The sequence below is a fragment of the Gracilinanus agilis genome, chromosome 4 (genome assembly GCF_016433145.1).
Source record: "Gracilinanus agilis isolate LMUSP501 chromosome 4, AgileGrace, whole genome shotgun sequence".
Classification (NCBI taxonomy): Eukaryota; Metazoa; Chordata; class Mammalia; order Didelphimorphia; family Didelphidae; genus Gracilinanus; species Gracilinanus agilis.
In genome coordinates this window covers 262,236,405-262,252,965 of record NC_058133.1, presented here as the reverse complement: position 1 = coordinate 262,252,965, position 16,561 = coordinate 262,236,405, and the positions used below count along the sequence as shown (strand labels likewise).

General features: G+C 36.7%; 1 protein-coding gene across 1 annotated transcript in view; it reads right to left on the bottom strand.

Annotated features, from left to right (window-relative positions):
• The window catches only part of ANKS1A (ankyrin repeat and sterile alpha motif domain containing 1A), a 256,599-nt gene that overhangs the window by 171,341 nt on the left and 68,697 nt on the right, over positions 1–16,561 (bottom strand). The window lies entirely within an intron of this gene.

Here is a 16,561-nt window from a genome sequence, read left to right as displayed (position 1 = left end):
CCACTTCCCAGCTGTGTGACCCTGGGCAAGTCACTTGACCCCCATTGCCCACCCTTACCAATCTTCCACCTATGAGACAATACACCGAAGTACAAGGGTTTAAAAAAAAATTGAATGTAATGGATCTCTGTGTCAGCAGTAATACAATGACCCAGGACAATTCAGAGGGATTTATGGTAAAGAACGCTGCCCACATTCAGAGGAAGGACTGCAGGAGAGGAAACATATAAGAAAAACAACTGCTTGAACGCATGGGTCGGGTGGACATGATTGAGGGTGTGGACTCGAAACTACCACACCAATGCAACTACCAACAATTTGGAAATAGGTCTTGATCAAGGACACATGACAAAACTAGTGGAAATATGCATCGGCCATGGGTGGGGGTAGTGCGGGGGGCAAAGGGGAAAGTAGGAGCATGAATCATGTAACCATGTTAAAAATGAATATTAATAAATGTTTAAAAAAAACACAGATATAATCTCTCTGGTAACAAAGTAAAACAATTAAGCAAAATTGATGAAGCAAAGACCTAACCTGAAAATGAAGACAACATTCTAAATCTACAATTCCCTGCCCACCAACAACTCTATTTTAAAAGTATGTTACATTCATAACACAATTTATTCAGCCATTCCTTAATTAATGGGCATCCTCCTATTTTTTTTCATTTCTTTGCCACAACGACAATAAAAAAAACCTGCTATAAATATTTTCAAACATACAGGACCTTTTCCTATTTCATTTCTCTCTTTTGGGCATATACCTGGGTCAAAGCAAATGGAGTCTTCTTTGGCTCTCTGCAGTCTTGTGGAGCAAGTTTTTAATTTCAAACAGATTGGTTGCAACATTCCCTGCTTCTACCCAGATTTCTTCCTGGTTGGTATTCCAAAACAAGAGCTACTTAACTGCACTTCCTTTACTCAACAGTTTCCTTAAATAACAATGATTACAAAAGTTTGTCCAGCACCAGCAAAATTGAACAAAACAAACCCCAAGAGTCCAGAGAATGTGGAAAGGAGGACCTATAGAAAAATCAAGACTGAATTCTAAGTAATAATTGCCTTGTTCAGATAGGACAGAAAAGCAAAGTAGCCTGCTAAGGATTAAACAAGAGCTACAGTAAATATCTGCACACACCTAGAAAATCCATTTTATTAACTTCTCTGACAGGATCCCTATGAACTTAATAGTATTCACAAATAAGTTTGAGAAAGAACTGAGGAAGCAAAGAAATGATACAACTTAAAGATCAAAATATATACACTACTGGGTTTTTTTTAAATGTTTACATCGGATCTGAATTAAAATAATTAGCTATCTGTATATATCTTTAAAACTTACATAAAACATAGCCAAACTTTCCCCCTATTTTTTTTAATCTATACCAACTTAAGCAAGTAAAGGTAGTAATAACTCTGTTACCTCTGAAGGGCCCCATCACAAAATTTGTAAATGGCAAACATACCCTAAATGACATGTTTTCCCCTTTGATAAAAACCAACCTTAAGCACTCAAAAGCATCTCATATTGCAATTTATTCAAAAAGTATGATTTGCAAATAATGTCACTAAGATCCATCTGGCATGCCAGACATAAGAGAAACAATGGTATGGATAGACACTACCTGGTCAGGATGGAATATAAAGAAATCCAGAACAATGAACTGTTTTCTAAAGCCCTCAAGACTTATTAAGAAGCAAATACAGTTAGCCCTGCCTCTAGAATCAATCTGGCCTCAGACACTTCCTAGCTGTGTGACCCTGGGCAAGTCACTTAACTCCCATTGCCTAGTCCTTACCACTGTTCTGCCTTGGAACCAATACATAATATTGAGTCTAAGAGGGAAAATGAGGGTTAAAAAAAAAGTCAATGAATGTTAATTCTATTATCAGATTACCAATACTTTCCATTTCATATAAAAATATTAGCAAGTTTTGGAATTTCTTCATTGTGCCTGCTTGTTGGCATTTTTTAGGTCTTTACAAGAAAATGAATGGAGTATTAGTCAAATCTGGCCTCAGAGACTTCCTATATGTGTGACCTGGGCAAGTCTCCTAACCCCCATTACCTAGTCCTTACCACTCTTCTGCTTTGGAACCAATATAAAAAAAGATAATGAAAGGAGGAGAAATTCTTGTATAAGGATGGATAACAGGAACAATTTTTTTTTTTAAATCACTTGCGATCCCACAAAAATGACAACTTTTGAAATAACAGATCTGATTGAGAAAGACTTTTTTTTCTCTTATGATTTAATGAAAATCCATAAAGAGCTACCCAGTGAACTTTTCTAACCACTGCTCATTCACTTAATGAACTATTTCTGTGGTCTATGGGTTAAAAGTACTAGAGTTTCCTGAAAAGCAATGCAATATATAACCTACAAAATTAAAGACTGTTTCATATCAGCTGCCGGGATCAGTTTAGAAAAACAATGTAAAAGGAGCAGAGCCAGAAGAACATTGTACACAGAGACTGATATACTATGGTAAAATTGAATGTAATGGGGGGCAGCTGGGTAGCTCAGTGGAGTGAGAGTCAGGCCTAGAGACAGGAGGTCCTAGGTTCAAACCCGGCCTCAGCCACTTCCCAGCTGTGTGACCCTGGGCAAGTCACTTGACCCCCATTGCCCACCCTTACCAATCTTCCACCTATGAGACAATACACCGAAGTACAAGGGTTTAAAAAAAAATTGAATGTAATGGATCTCTGTGTCAGCAGCAATACAATGACCCAGGACAATTCAGAGGGATTTATGGTAAAGAACGCTGCCCACATTCAGAGGAAGGACTGCAGGAGAGGAAACATATAAGAAAAACAACTGCTTGAACGCATGGGTCGGGTGGACATGATTGAGGGTGTGGACTCAAAACTACCACACCAATGCAACTACCAACAATTTAGAAATAGGTCTTGATCAAGGACACATGACAAAACTAGTGGAAATGTGTATCGGCCATGGATGGGGGTAGTGCGGGGGGCAAAGGGGAAAGTAGGAGCATGAATCATGTAACCATGTTAAAAATGAATATTAATAAATGTTTAAAAAAGAAAAAAAAGAAAAGCAATGTAACTTTCCTAGCTTTGCTTGCCCCAAATCTTCCTTAGATAGAAAGAACATTGCTGAAGAGGCCGGGTCTGGGTTCTAGTCTTGGTTTCGCCACTAACCTAACTATATCTTAGATGTGCTAGCTCCTTAAGAAGATACAATTTATCATGTTATACAATTTGCCATGTTATATGCTGAGAATGATATAAAGATAGTAAAAGATAGTTCCTGTTTCAAAAAAGGTATATGTTGGTGATGGAATACTATTGTGCTAAAAGGAATAATAAACTGGAGGAATTTCATGTGAACTGGAAAGACCTCCAGGAACTGATGCAGAGTGAAAGGAGCAGAGCCAGAAGAACATCGTATACAGAGACTGTTATACTACGGTAAAATCGAATGTAATAGACGTCTGTACTAGCAGCAATGCAATGACCCAGGACAATTCTGAGGGACTTATGGAAAGGAACACTACTCACATTCAGAGGAAGAACTACAGGAGTAGAAACACAGAAGAAAAAACAATTGCTTGGACACTTGGGTTGATGAGGACATGATTGGGGATGTAGACCTGAAAAGACCACACCAATGTAACTATCAATAATGTGTAAATAAGTCTTGACTGACCACACCAGTGGAAATTCGAATTAGCTACAGCGGAAGGGGGAGGGGGGAGGTAGGTAAAGGGGAAAGTAAAAACATGAGTTATGTAACCATGGAAAATTTTTCTAAAAATAAAAAATTATTTTTAAAAAAAGAGCTATTAAAAAAAAAAAGCTTAGAGTCCAGGACTGATGCAACACAAACAACTATAAAGCAAAATAAAACATTCAAAGAAAGGTACAAAGTACTATGAGAGTTCTAAGGAGGAAGAGATCATTTCTTCTGAAAAAAAGGGAATGCTTCTTGGAAAAAGAAGCACTTTAAATGGATAGGTAAATTGAAGGACAAGATTTAGGAAAATTTGGATTGAGACGAAGTTAGGGAAGAAGGGGATAAAACATGAATGAATATTCCTTGAAAAAAGGAAATGGAGCAAAACAGGTAAGAATAGGAAGTATTTGGAAAGAGTGAACAGATCAGTTTGATAGAAAAAACTGGAGGGGTAGGCCACAAAGACAATGGAGGTCCAAAGAGGCTTCAAAAGGATATATGATTTAGACTTAAAGAATAATGTAAAAATGAAATCACAGGAAGACTTGAATCTAAGTCATGTTATATAGTTAATTTAAGAAATCAATACACATTTACTGAATGCTTCCTATGTTACAGGCACTCTACAGTGAACGGAGGATAAGAGACAAAAAAACAAGTCCTATTCTCCTCACTAAAGTCCATCCTCCTTTCAGTTGTCAAAGTGATCTCTCTAAAGCAGAGGTCTGATCATAACAACCCTCTTATTCAATAAACTCCACTGGCTCCTTATCAACTGCTGAATCCAATATAAATCCTTTCTTTGGCCAATCATAACCTGGTTCTTCCTCTACCTTTCTAGTCTTCTAACTCCCTACTATCCTTTCCATGCACTTTGCAATCAAGTGACACTGGCCTACTTATGGTTCTTCTCACATGACACTCCAATTCCCAACAACTGTTCTCCAAGCCTAGAATTCTCACCCTCCTCATCTTCCTGGCTTCCTTCAAGTATCAACTAAAAACCCATCCTTTATAAAAAGTCTTTAATGAACACTGCCCTCTTAATGTTATTACCTCCTCTCTGCTGATTATCTCCAAGTTATCATGTATATATCTTATTTGTACATAGTTGTTTATATATTAACACCTTCATTAGCCTAGGAACTTCTTAAAAGTGACTAGTGTTTGCCTTTAATCCTCAGAAGTTATAGTGTCCAGCATATTAATGATGCTTAATAAATACTTTCAATATGCTGTTTTCAAGGAGTGTATGCTATATCAGAAATACGTATGATCTTTGTTCTATGTAGATCAGAAATAACATAAACAGATAAGTGTAAACCAAATATATAAAGAATAAATAATAATTCTGAGGAGAGAAGAAGAAAGAGTTTTGGATTTATGAATGGCCTACAATAATAGGTAGAACCTGGGCTGAGCTTTGAGGAATTCTTTAAGGCAGAACATTCCAGGATGCAAAGGCACAGAGATGCAAGATGGATATTGGCATGTATGAGCAACAATAAATGAGATAGTTAGCTGAAATGTAAAATGCTTCAGGGGAAGTAATGCATTAGCAATCAGCAAAGATAAATTTTTAAAAGGGATTTAAATGCCAAATAGAGAATCTTTTTTTTCATAGAATCAAAGAGGAAGCACTTAAGTTTCTTGTGCCCTTGCACTTTTAGGAATAGCCATTGGAAAGTATATACAGGAAGAATTGGAAGGGAGTGGGGTGGAATAGATGCAGGAAAATCAATTAAGAGTTTAGTATCAGAGTACCTGTACTATGACAGCTGTGTTGTGAATGAATGAAAGAAAAAGGAGAGATGTTGAGGTGGAATTAACAGACTGGTAACTGAATGAACAACAATAACAACAGTAACTAGCATTTATATATAGTAATTTAAGGTTACAATGTGCTTTACAAATATTATTTCACTTTATATTTATAACAACCCTAGGAGGTAAGTACTATTATCCCCATTTAACAGATGAGGAAACTGAGGCATACAATAGTTAAATGACTTGCCGAAAGTTATCTGAAGTCACATTTGAACTCAGATCTTTCAGAATCCAGTGCTAACTAGACTAGACCAACTAGACCATGTAGCAGATATGAGAATAAGAGAGAAAGATGTGATGAGTATGACTCCAAGGCTGTAAACCAGGATACCTAGAAGATTGGTGCTACCCAAGAGAAAAAGGGGTTAGGAAGTGGGATGAGTTTGGGGAAAACAATAAAGAGTTCTGTTTTGGACACCTTGAATTTAAGGTGCACATGGAAATGTACAATAATCACTTGGTGATGAGGTATTGGCATGCAAGAAAGTAGAATATGTAAATTTTAAAAGTAATTCCCCCCCCAAAAAAAAATAAATAAAAAGTAATTCTTCACAAAGATAAATGAATACAAAGGTATGAGATCACTGAGAGTATAGAGGGAGAAAAGAAGAGGGCCCAATAAAGAGCCTTAGGTAGTATTCACCCAACAGACAGAACATGAGTGAATATCAGTCAAAGGAGATTGAGAAGGGGTGGTCCTTTTACTGAAAAAATTGAGGCTATAATATAAATATAATATGAATATAAACTCCCTCATCTCCCCTCCTGGATACTCCCAAACTCCCTGATGTTATTCCCTATTTTCTCCCCCTTTATCCGAGTCTCTAACTAAAAGGTTCAGCCTCACTTCATCTAGAAGTTCCTTCCCTACTACCTTCAAACATGCCTAAATTTCTTCCATCTTAAAAAAAAAAAAAAACTCACTTAGATCTTATCAACCTCTCAAGCTATCTTCCTCTATCTCCCCTCCCAAACAAATTCCTAGAAAAAACCCTCTATGCTCACTGCTTCCACTGGCTCTTCTCTCCTCAACACTTTGCAATTTAGATCCCAACTTCATCACAATGGTCTTTTTTTTAGCCCTCATCCTTCTAGATATCTACTCTATCATCTGTATTTAACATTGTTGACCAATATCTCTTCCTTAATGCTTGCTCTTCTCTGGGCTTTTGTGCCTATTCTGTCTACCAATTTTCCTACCAGTCTAACTGGATCCCACTCAGTCTAGTTCATCATCCAGATCACGCCTCTTAATTGTGGGCACTTTCCCGAGTTTTGTCAGTGTCCTTATTAGTTCCTAAGAGCTTTATTATCATGTCTATATTAGTGCTATATAGATATCTTCAAATTTGTGAGCCTTAATCCCACTAATCAATAACTGTCTATTATAGATTTCAAATTGGATGTCCAGGAGATAACCTAAACTCAACAAAAGGTAGATAATTCATTATCTTTTCCTTTAGTCCACCCATTTTTCCAAATATCTCTATTTTTCTTAAAGTTATCAACATCCCATCAGTCTCCTGTGTTTGTAACCTTGGAATCATCCTTGACTTTTCACTCTCCACCATGTCACATGACCAATCTGCTCAATTTCTCATTCAACTCCTTCCTTCTCTCTATTCATATGATATCACCTTAGTTAAAGTCTTCATCAGGAAGAACACCAAGACTGTTGAAATGGCCTCCAGATTAATCACTGTACCTTAAAAATCTCCCCACCTGGATGTAGACACTAAACGATAACTCTAGTCCAACTATTAATAATATGGAATTAGGTCTTGATCAGTGATACATGTAAAACCCAGTGGAATTGTACATCAGCTAAGGGGGGGTTAGGGAGTTTTGGGGGAGAGGGAAAAAACATGAAATATGTAACTAGGGGAAAATAGTCAAAATTAAAATTAAAAATAATCTCCCCACCTAAACAGTAAATCCCTCATATAGCTACCAAAATAATTTTCCTTAAACAAAATATTGACATCATTCTCATACTCAATTACAGTGGGTTCAAACTGTGTGCAGGATGAAATACAAACTCCTCTATTTTTGTTTTTTAAATATGTGTGGGTGTACAGTTTTAATATATACACATATTATATTTTTCTTAACTTTAGGACCAAATGAAGAGCATTTCCATTTACACAAAAAAGGAATGTATATGATGAATTTCCATTTTATATGAAGTAATTTAAAACAAAAAGTATTAGTTCCAAACAGTATTTTCAAAACTGCTTCACTTGCCTATATTTTCTTCATCTGAGGCAGCTAGTGATACAGAGGAGCTAGGGCACAGAGATTGGAGTCAGGAAGACCTGAGTTCAAATGTGGCCTCAGATATGTATTAGTGACTTTGGACTTTTTAATTGTTTGCCTTGATTTCCTCATCTGTAAAATGGTGAGAGCAAGAGCATCTAACTCATAGGAAGGTTGTGAAGATAAAATGAAATATTTATAAAAGGCTCATTAGCACAGTGCCTAGAACATAGTAGGTAGTATATAAATGCTTATTCTTTCCCTACTTCTGAACTTCCTTCTGTTCTCTTCTTTACATTTTTTAGGGCATCCTAGGTGGCATAGTACTAGACTTGCTTTCAAGAATATTAGAGGGGGCAGCTGTGTAGCTCAGTTGAGAGTCAGGCCTAGAGTCCTAGGTTCAAATCTGGCCTCAGACACTTCCTAACTGTGTGGCCTTGGCAAGTCACTTAACCCCCATTGCTTACCCTTTACCACTTTTCTGCCTTGGAACCAATACATAGTGTTGATTCTAAGGCAGAAATAAAGGGTTTAAATAAAATTTAGAAAAAAAGAAAAGAAGAATATTAGAATCAGTATATTGCCTTATTCATTTAGGCACTTTAGCGTGAGTTTCCTCATCTGTAAAATAAGGATAATAATAGCACCTACATCACAGAGTTGTGATAATCAAAAGAGAAAGTATTTTGCAAGCCTTGTATATATCAAGATAATGTATGACAAGTACTCTGCAAACCTAAATGCTAGGTATAATTATTATTTTAAAACACAATGTCTTAAAATTTAACATGTTCAAATTCCCCTTTTTTTCAGCATTAGTGCTAACCCTCTCTACCCCTCAATATGATTACCCAAATAAAAGACCAAGAAGAAAAAAAGCCTTGTAACAAATAAATTAGCACATTTAAACAAAATGAATTCACACAGTGGAAAGGCAATTTCTTTTTGTGGCTTAAGTCAAACACCTTTGTTAGGAGGTAGAAAATACGCTTCATCATAGATTCTCTGGAAAATGGTTGATCACTGCTTTCATCAGAAATCCTAGACTTTCAAAGTTGTTAGTCTTTACAATGCTATTGTCTATTTAAAAACTGTTACACTAATGCTGCATCAATTCATACTACCAAAGATTCTCTGAAATCATTTCTTTGGTAACTTCTTAGAGTGAAATACTTTATTTCATTCACATATCACAATTTCTTCAACCATTTTGTAAATGTCAATCTAAGGCAATGTCTTAGATTCTGGTTCTTTATTCTGGATGCTCATATCCTAGTAATATAGGCTAAATCACAGGAAACACAGTTGTCAAAGTTCTTAATCCTATTAGGGATATGGATGTTTTTATCAATTTTTTTAACCAATAATTTTTACACTAAGCCTTGGGAATATAAAGAAATGAAAACAAAACAACAATGTCCTTGATGTCAGATAGTATATAACAGTACATATTGTACCCAATCCCCACCTCAATTGTACATATAAAATACATGCAATATAAGTGGGAAGACATTTGCAACAGGAGGAGTAAAAGAATATGATGTCCAGTTTTACTAAAAACTTTGAGATGATTTGGAAATTTTAATTAACTAGCCCTAAAATGGCAAAGATGAGACTTCAAACTCCAGCCCCTCAGGTCTCTTCTTCCAACTCCACTGGGTTTAGGTTTCAAAGTACTCCCAACTCTAATCCACAGTTACCTAAAAGATACTTTCTGCTTCTCTTCCTCCCATCCTCTTCCTGGAGCTGACTGCACTTCCCTCCACCAATCCATCTCCTGTCCCCACATTGTCTGCCTCTGTATCCATTCCCACTTTTCACCACTTGTTGCTATACTCTCTGTACTGTTTACCCTCACCTCACACCCTCTGTAGGTTACTAAAGTCTGATTATCTCCTCTAAACTCACTGCCAGTCATAGTCTTTCCTAATGATTACCCAAAGAGTCAGGCATATCTGACTCCATTTCATAAATACATAAATTAATTATAAATTCAGAGTTCGTATGGATTCTTTACTTGGGTAAGGTTTATCACTCTTCTCTTCTAAGCTACTCATTCTCTTCAGCAATTAGTTCTAGGATCAAAACTAACCCACTGTTTGGCTTTTAAAGCCCTTAACAGGGGGCAGCTGGGTGGCTCAGTGGATTGAGAGTCAGGCCCAGAGACAGGAGGTCCTGGGTTCAAATCTGATCTCAGACACTTCCCAGCTATGTGACCCTAGGCAAGTCACTTACCCCCATTGCCTAGCCCTTACAAGTCTTCTGCCTTAGAACCAATACCCAGTATTGATTCTAAGATGGAAGGTAAGGGCTTAAAAATAGTAACAATAATAATAAAGCCCTTAACGACCCCTTTCTAGGTTTCTTATACTTTGCTCCCCTCTACTTACTATATCTTTCTTGCTGCTCCTGTAATGATAAATTGTACAGCCATGTTGAAATCAAGATGATGGACAATTACCTGCTTGGAATATAAAATAAATCGAGCCTGGCAGGAGCTGGCAGGTGCCAAGGACAGTTGAGGCTTGGGTATAAAAGCCAGGATTTGGAACTGACAGGGATCTCAGATGAGATCGGGTTGGAAAGGGTGGTTTTGGGGTAGGCCTTAGGTGAGCTTATTCAGCCAATCAACCAGCAACCTATTTCAAATTACTTCATCAGACCCTGATCCTGAACTAACCATCAAAAGAAACATCAACACCTTATCAGCAGAGTAACTTGATTCTGGTTGGGCTTTGGCCCAAGCAGGCTGACATCTGTCAAACCTGATTAACATCACTTCAAGATCATCAATATCACCATTAGACTCAATTAATTAATTAATTCTCTTCTGCCCAGCCATATCCTGCTTTCCCTTCCCTAAGCCTGTTAATAATAATAATAAATCTTTAAACTTACTTCAGACTTGGCTTCATCAAGACTCTTAGGGCTTTAGTGGATCACATCCTTAGGATATTTGAAGAGAAGAGGAGGATTATACTTTTTAAAGCAGAGTTTAATTCGCAGTCATCCTAAGCATTATCCATTAGTACAGAGTGTCAGTTAGGCAAGATATCTGTATAATTCTAACTGCAGATTTGTTGACTGGTGGATAACTCTGGGGATACTGTTATACCTGGAGTTGGGTTTAGCAGATTCATCATTTAAACAACATCTACAGCAGTGTGTGATCCTTTGAGATTCACTAATTGTAACTTAAGTATCTCACTTAGGATTCACTCTACCTACTCCTGCTCCAGATCCATTACCATCAGGATTTACATAACACTCCCTGCACATCTCCAATATCTGTGGCTTTTCACTAGTTGTCCTCCAGGTATAGGATGTACTCCCTCTTCATGGCTACCTTCTGATTTCCTTTAAGATTCAGCTCAAATCCCAACTTCCATAGGAAGCCTTTACTGGCCATTTCATTCTCTCACCCCTCCTATTGCAAATGTCTTTCCTTTGAAATTACCTCTTAACTCATATTAGATATATTTTATATGTACATTTGAGAAGGGGAGTGGGTACAATATTATATAGTACTTGATATCAGTGTGTGGTTTTTTTATTTTTGTTTTCATTTCTTTATATTCCCAAGGTGTAGCATAGTGCCAGGCACAAAGTAAGTTATTAAAAATGCTTGCTGATTGTTTTCCATTTTTTCCTCCAGGGTTTTTATTACATTTTCTTTAATCTCTTGATTCCTTTCTTTTATGGTTTAATGCAGAATTTAAAGAATATACATCTTCAAGAGTTTTTGCTTGCCGTTCTAAGAGAATTACTTTTTTCCTGAAAGGCTGGACTTTGCAGCATTTGGAGGGTATTTTCATAAAAAATTGACTTTTTATTGACTTCAGTATCTTCTTTGATTTGTTCATCTTTCCAGCTTTAGTGCTTCAGTTGAGACTGATCTAAGGAGATCCAGGAGCATACAGTATCATAAAAGTCCAAGAAGACTAGTGTTTGGGAGATACTAGGACTCAACAGTGCAAAAAGCTATACAAAGGACAAGAAGGATAAGGACAGTTTAAAAAAAAACACAGGGCTTAGCAGTTATGAGAAAGATTTGATATTGGGAATAAGTTTCTGTTGAGCAGTGAGGCTGGAAGTCAGAATGAAAATTGGTATAATTTCCTCATCTATAAAATGGGAATAGTTCCATCTACCTCAGAGGATGGTTATTAAAGATCACATGAGATGAAGTAAACTGAAAAGTAAATCAAGTGAATGAAGTAAACTCTGAAAATCATAGTGTCAAGCATAAGGCAGTGTTATTCTGTAATTTACAATATGCTCTTATGTTTGTTATACAATTGTTATTAGAGCTCTTTCATTTATAACTACTAAACCATACTGTAGACAAATTACTTTAACTGCTTCTTTAAATCAAATAATAAGGGAACAGCTGGGTGGCTCAGTGGATTGAGAGCCAGGTCTAGAGACCAAGGTCCTAGGTTCAAATCTGGCCTCAGACATGTCCCAGCTGTGTAACCCTGGGCAAGTCACTTAACCCCCATTGTCTAGTCCTTACCACTCTTCTACCTTGGAACCAATACATAATATTGATTCCAAGACAGAGGGTAAGGGCTTAAAAAAAAAATCAAATAATAAATTAGCTGGGCAGTGACATGAGACAACTCCATTGCCAAATATAAACTATACTAAATTATACCCTGGACAATTCCACAATTCCTTGGAAAAAAAATGAGTAGGGTATTTTCTAGATTCCAACATGCATTTTTCTGAATCTGAGCTAATGTTCATATCTTAAATGCACAGTAATAATCCTAGAACCTGGCATTAAAAAAAAGTCTGTGACATCTGCCAAATCTTGTCTATTCCTTGGAAAGGTTTTCTCCCTACTTTACAAAAGATAGGAAAATGACAGGCCTGGTTGTGTTCAACTAATTTACTAGTGTAATAATAATCCCAAAATGCAATGTGAACTACATTTGGGCAGAAATGACTAGAAAGAGCTATGAACAAGAGTTTGATTGAATGAGAAGTGTTTTGCAGATACTCGAAGCTCTAACATATAAGAATTCCAGAGGATGATAGTTGAAACAAGCAGAGACAAGAGAAAATGAGTGATTTCTGAAGAGTGCGCTACAATATAGTGAAATATAAATGAACAATGAATCTAGAGTCAAAAGACCTGTTTTTTAATCCCATTTTGCCACTTAATATCTGTGTGGCTTGGGAGGATAAATTGTTAAACTTCTAAAGTCTCCATTTTCTTTATCTGTAGAATAGAGGAAATATATCTGATTATTTCAAAAATCTCCCTCAGCTCTAAATCAAATGAGTCAAAGGTCCAGAGAGATACCATAGACCTAGACAGCCTACAAAAAAACTCCTAAAGGTCATAGGATAAACAAGAACAGCACAAACCAAAGAGAAACTCAAGAGCTGAGATAAAAAGAATTTCACTGGATAATAGATAAGGAAAAGTAGTCTAAATTATAACTGTAATTCAATTAGCATTCAGTTAAAATCCAGAAACAAGATCTAGGAGTTATGGAGGCCCATTTCCTAAAAGCAGGACCCAGTGTGCTGTTCTGTTTAACACTTAATTAGTAAATCACCAAAGTAGAAAGTGGCACAAACTATCAGATTGCGAGCACACTATTAATTTTGTTTAACTGTTTCCAGTGAAATGTTAAATTCTGTCTGTTTTTTTTCTGGGTCCAGAAGAGGGTGGGGAAGCAAGTGAAGTTCTGTGAAATCAAGAGAAAGCAATAAAAAATAGAAATTTCTCTCTTCTTAACTTCCCTATTACTGCTATGAGGACCATTATCTTTATAGTCACCCAGGTTCATAATCTAAGTGTCATCCTTAGTTACTCACTTTAACAACCCCCAAATTCAATCTGACACCAAATTTTTCATTTCTACCTTTGTACATCTCTTATATTCACCTCCTTCTCTTCTTTTGACACCACAGCCAACCTGGCCCTCATTCTTTCATACCTACACTGTAGCCAAATCCTGGTCCCCTTGCCTCAAGACTCCTTCCACTCTACTTCACCTTCCACTCAGTTGTCAAACTGATCTTTCTAACATGCAGATTTTACCATGTCACTCCATACTCCCCCTCCCATTCAATACACTCCAGTGGCTCACTATTACTTTCAGGGTCAAATACAAAAACCTCTTTGATTGCTAAAAAACTATTCATAACCTAATCCCCTACCACCTTTCCAGTCTTTTTATACTTAACTCCCTTCCAGATACCCTGAGATCCAGTAACACTGGCCTTTCTGATCCTTGAATAGAATACTTCACCTCTGGATTCCCAGTGTTTTTATTTGCTATCCCCCATAATTGGAATGCTCTCCCTCTTCGTCTGTCTCCTTGTTTTCCTTCAAGTCTCAGCAAAAAGCCCACCTTCTGTAAGAATCCTTTCCCCACGGTCCTTAATAATGTTAGTGCCTTCCTTCTGAAACTATCCCCAATTTACCCTGTCTAGATTTGCTTACCCAGTGTTGTCTGCATGCTGTTTCCCCCATAGACTGTGAAAACTTTGAGACATAGAAACTATCCTTTGCCTTTTTTTGTATTTTCATTGCTTAGGTTAGTACTTGGCACAAAACAGAGGTTTAATAAATATTAGTGGGATAAGATTAACAATAAGAAGGGGAAAAGACATGAAAGGAGGAAAGATGTAAAGGAAGGAAGCTTAGCTTATCTGGAAGGCTATTTAGAATCCTAGTCACCAAATCTTAATATATACATAACAAGACTAGAAAAAGTATAAAGGACAATTAAAAAATAAAAGGGTAGAAATTCATCTTCTTAGAGAGTTTATATGTTTTATATATATATATATAAAATTATATAAAATTTCAAAGAACAAGCTGAGAGAAGACATGATCAAAATTTATAAATTCTTGCCTACTATAGTAATGAGCTGAAGTTCACAACATATGAAGTCAAATTAAAACATACAAAAATAACAAGCCTGAAGATGAAAACAGTAAATATCTTCAAATAGTCTGAAGCAAGATCCCCAAAACGCAAACCAAGAACAGAGGTTGAAAGAAACAAGTTTAGACTTGAAACAAAGAAAACTTAACAGTTAGAACTATATGACACAGGGCTCTGTCTCACTGGAGGTCTTTTAAATAAAAGCTAGACTAGATGACTATTTGTTGGTTACATTGTAAAAGAAATTATTTTTCTGGGATGGTTTGGTTTAGATGGCTACCAAGTTTTCTTTCAACTAACATCCGATATTCTTAGTTCTGCCTTGAGAGGTCCAAGCTTTATAACTCTGGTCCAAAAAGAACACTGGAATTGGGGTCAGAGAACTTGGGTATAAAGAGAGTTCCACCACCCTTACCAATCTTCCACCTATGAGACAATACACCAAAGTACAAGGGTTTAAAAAAAAAAAAAGAGAGAGAGAGAGTTCCTGTAAACTTCGTATCTTCAATTTCCTCACCCTCATCCGCCAAGATAACTAGATGATTTCTAAGGTCCCTTCTAGTTTTAAGTTATATGATCAAATATATATAATCAATATCTAAAGATTTTGATTAACCTGATTTTTATTGAAGAATCTGATAAGCAATTCCACAATAATACTTGGTAACTTTTATCTTTCTAGCTTCACCACCCTGCATAGTGCCTGCAACACTGAAGTCATTTAGTAAATGTTTGCTGATTGACAAGACATACCACTAGAGACTTCTCTCCAGGTTATCAATCCTTTCATCATTATTCACAGGATAATTTTAAACTAACTAAAATCCACCAGCTCAAATTTCTCCATTAAGTTCACAAGGACTAGAGACTTTGTCAGCTGACTTGAAGCTATCAAGACACCGTGTTAAAAAAAGGGGGAAGAGTGGGGTGGGAAAGAAGGGTAACTATGTGGTTCAGTGAATAGAAAGCCGGGTCTAGAAATGGAAGGTCCTAAGTTCAAATCTAGCCTCACACTTCCTAGCTGTGTGTCTCTGAACAAGTCACTTAACTCAAATTGTCTAGCCCTTACTATTCTTCTGCCTGGGAATCAATACTCAGCATTGACTCTAACACCAAAGCTAAGGGTTAAAGAAAGATATTGTACATATAGCACCCCATTCATCTACCAGTCTAGTAACCCTAATAATCAACCAATAAGCAGTTATTAAGTTCTACTTTGTGTGAGTCACTATCTTAAAGTGTAGGGAATATAAAGTAAAAAATTATAATCCCTCTCCTTGAAGTTATTATATTCTATCAGGAGATATACATATGCACAGATACATATGTATTCAGATAATGTATACTAAGAAAATACAAGGTAATGTTTTGCCATGAGGCATCAGCAGCAAGACAGCAAGATTATGAACTTCTTTTCTTGAGGGCAGGGGCTGTCTTACACCTTTTTTTTGCAGCCCAAGCACTTAGCACATCAAGCATATAGTCAATGCTTAATGTTTTTTGACTGATTGATTAGAGAAAGTGGAAGGGATAAAGAATGGCTTTATGTAGGAGACAGCACCTGAACCAAGCTTTGAAAGAAGGCAATATTCCTAAGGATACTATACTCTCAAAGAACTCTGTTGTGCTATAGACTATGAAAGGCTGGCCTGCTGTCATTTAGTTGTTTCAGTTGGATCTGACTCTTCATGATCTCAACTGGGGTTTTCTTGGCAAAGATACTGGAGTGGTTTGCCATTTCCTTCTCCAGCTCGTTTTACAAATGAGGAAACTGAGGCAAACAAGGTGTGCAAAGTAAATTTACCTTCCCCCTTTTCTGGGTTTGCACAAGTGACATCATCTACTGTTGACTACCTGGCAT